At 47.3% G+C, this 2500-nt stretch overlaps 5 non-coding genes and 4 pseudogenes across 5 annotated transcripts in view; all 9 read left to right on the forward strand.

Moving 5' to 3' along the window:
* Positions 1-48: 48 nt before the first annotated feature.
* On the forward strand, positions 49-167 carry LOC146293257 (5S ribosomal RNA; annotated as a pseudogene).
* A 186-nt stretch (positions 168-353) lies between these two features.
* LOC146293258 (5S ribosomal RNA) lies at positions 354-472 on the forward strand. Its single transcript, XR_014754030.1, has one exon. It is a non-coding gene; the product is annotated as a 5S ribosomal RNA (ribosomal RNA).
* A 170-nt stretch (positions 473-642) lies between these two features.
* LOC146293259 (5S ribosomal RNA) lies at positions 643-761 on the forward strand. Its single transcript, XR_014754505.1, has one exon. It is a non-coding gene; the product is annotated as a 5S ribosomal RNA (ribosomal RNA).
* A 171-nt stretch (positions 762-932) lies between these two features.
* Positions 933-1051, forward strand: LOC146293260 (5S ribosomal RNA; annotated as a pseudogene).
* A 170-nt stretch (positions 1052-1221) lies between these two features.
* Positions 1222-1340, forward strand: LOC146293261 (5S ribosomal RNA). The gene has a single exon (XR_014754506.1). It is a non-coding gene; the product is annotated as a 5S ribosomal RNA (ribosomal RNA).
* A 170-nt stretch (positions 1341-1510) lies between these two features.
* On the forward strand, positions 1511-1629 carry LOC146293262 (5S ribosomal RNA). The gene has a single exon (XR_014754507.1). It is a non-coding gene; the product is annotated as a 5S ribosomal RNA (ribosomal RNA).
* Positions 1630-1807: 178 nt separating this feature from the next.
* Positions 1808-1926, forward strand: LOC146293263 (5S ribosomal RNA; annotated as a pseudogene).
* Positions 1927-2096: 170 nt separating this feature from the next.
* On the forward strand, positions 2097-2215 carry LOC146293264 (5S ribosomal RNA; annotated as a pseudogene).
* A 188-nt stretch (positions 2216-2403) lies between these two features.
* LOC146293265 (5S ribosomal RNA) overlaps positions 2404-2500 on the forward strand; it is a 119-nt gene continuing 22 nt past the window's right edge. The window contains exon 1 of the ribosomal RNA XR_014754509.1: positions 2404-2500. This exon is cut by the window's right edge and continues 22 nt beyond it. This is a non-coding gene — a ribosomal RNA (5S ribosomal RNA).

Genomic DNA, 2500 nt, shown 5'->3' on the forward strand with positions numbered 1-2500 from the left:
ATTGCCAAATCTGTATATGGATAAGTAGCCTATGGTTGTCAACTTATTTCGTACGGCCACACCAGCCTCGGAACGCCCGATCTCGTCTCATCTCGGAAGCTAAGCAGGGTTGGGCCTGGTTAGTACTTGGATGGGAGACCGCCTGGGAATACCAAGTGCTGTATGCTCTTTTGCTCATTCACTTAGAAACTGAAATGTTGCAATATGCACAAGTAGTCCTTCATGAAAGGGGCTGGAAGCTGTTTTCATTTTGACACGAGAGAGAGAGAGAGAGAGAGAGAGAGAGAGACCCCTTTGCATTGTCAATTGCCAAATCTGTATATGGATAAGTAGCCTATGGTTGTCAACTTATTTCGTACGGCCATACCAGCCTGGCAACGCCTGATCTCGTCTGATCTCGGAAGCTAAGCAGGGTCGGGCCTGGTTAGTACTTGGATGGGAGACCGCCTGGGAATACCAGGTGCTGTATGCTCTTTTGCTCATTCACTTAGAAACTGAAATCTTGCAATATGCACAAGTAGTCCTTCATGAAAGGGGCTGGAAGCTGTTTTCATTTTGACACGAGAGAGAGAGAGAGACCACCTTGCATTGTCGATTGCTAAATCTGTATATGGATAAGTAGCCTATGGTTGTCAACTTATTTCGTACGGCCATACCAGCCTGGCAACGCCCGATCTCGTCTGATCTCGGAAGCTAAGCAGGGTCGGGCCTGGTTAGTACTTGGATGGGAGACCGCCTGGGAATACCAGGTGCTGTATGCTCTTTTGCTCATTCACTTAGAAACTGAAATCTTGCAATATGCACAAGTAGTCCTTCATGAAAGGGGCTGGAAACTGTTTTCATTTTGACACGAGGAGAGAGAGAGAGACCACCTTGCATTGTCAAATGCCAAATCTGTATATGGATAAGTAGCCTATGGTTGTCAACTTATTTCGTACGGCCAAACCAGCCTGGCAACGCCCGATCTCGTCTGATCTCGGAAGCTAAGCAGGGTCAGGCCTGGTTAGTACTTGGATGGGAGACCGCCTGGGAATACCAGGTGCTGTATGCACTTTTGCTCATTCACTTAGAAACTGAAATCTTGCAATATACACAAGTAGTCCTTCATGAAAGGGGCTGGAAGCTGTTTTCATTTTGACACGAGAGAGAGAGAGAGACCCCCTTGCATTGTCAATTGCCAAATCTGTATATGGATAAGTAGCCTATGGTTGTCAACTTATTTCGTACGGCCATACCAGCCTGGCAACGCCCGATCTCGTCTGATCTCGGAAGCTAAGCAGGGTCGGGCCTGGTTAGTACTTGGATGGGAGACCGCCTGGGAATACCAGGTGCTGTATGCTCTTTTGCTCATTCACTTAGAAACTGAAATCTTGCAATATGCACAAGTAGTCCTTCATGAAAGGGGCTGGAAGCTGTTTTCATTTTGACACAAGAGAGAGAGAGAGACCACCTTGCATTGTCAATTGCTAAATCTGTATATGGATAAGTAGCCTATGGTTGTCAACTTATTTCGTACGGCCATACCAGCCTGGCAACGCCCGATCTCGTCTGATCTCGGAAGCTAAGCAGGGTCGGGCCTGGTTAGTACTTGGATGGGAGACCGCCTGGGAATACCAGGTGCTGTATGCTCTTTTGCTCATTCACTTAGAAACTGAAATCTTGCAATATGCACAAGTAGTCCTTCATGAAAGGGGCTGGAAACTGTTTTCATTTTGACACGAGAGAGAGAGAGAGAGAGAGAGACCACCTTGCATTGTCAAATGCCAAATCTGTATATGGATAAGTAGCCTATGGTTGTCAACTTATTTCGTACGGCCAAACCAGCCTGGCAACGCCCGATCTCGTCTGATCTCGGAAGCTAAGCAGGGTCAGGCCTGGTTAGTACTTGGATGGGAGACCGCCTGGGAATACCAGGTGCTGTATGCACTTTTGCTCATTCACTTAGAAACTGAAATCTTGCAATATACACAAGTAGTCCTTCATGAAAGGGGCTGGAAGCTGTTTTCATTTTGACACGAGAGAGAGAGAGAGACCACCTTGCATTGTCAATTGCCAAATCTGTATATGGATAAGTAGCCTATGGTTGTCAACTTATTTCGTACGGCCACACCAGCCTCGGAACGCCCGATCTCGTCTCATCTCGGAAGCTAAGCAGGGTTGGGCCTGGTTAGTACTTGGATGGGAGACCGCCTGGGAATACAAAGTGCTGTATGCTCTTTTGCTCATTCACTTAGAAACTGAAATGTTGCAATATGCACAAGTAGTCCTTCATGAAAGGGGCTGGAAGCTGTTTTCATTTTGACACGAGAGAGAGAGAGAGAGAGAGAGAGAGAGAGAGACCCCTTTGCATTGTCAATTGCCAAATCTGTATATGGATAAGTAGCGTATGGTTGTCAACTTATTTCGTACGGCCATACCAGCCTGGCAACGCCCGATCTCGTCTGATCTCGGAAGCTAAGCAGGGTCGGGCCTGGTTAGTACTTGGATGGGAGACCGCCTG

Source organism: Hypomesus nipponensis, chromosome 4, assembly GCF_054491055.1.
Source record: "Hypomesus nipponensis isolate SF chromosome 4, ASM5449105v1, whole genome shotgun sequence".
NCBI lineage: Eukaryota > Metazoa > Chordata > Actinopteri > Osmeriformes > Osmeridae > Hypomesus > Hypomesus nipponensis.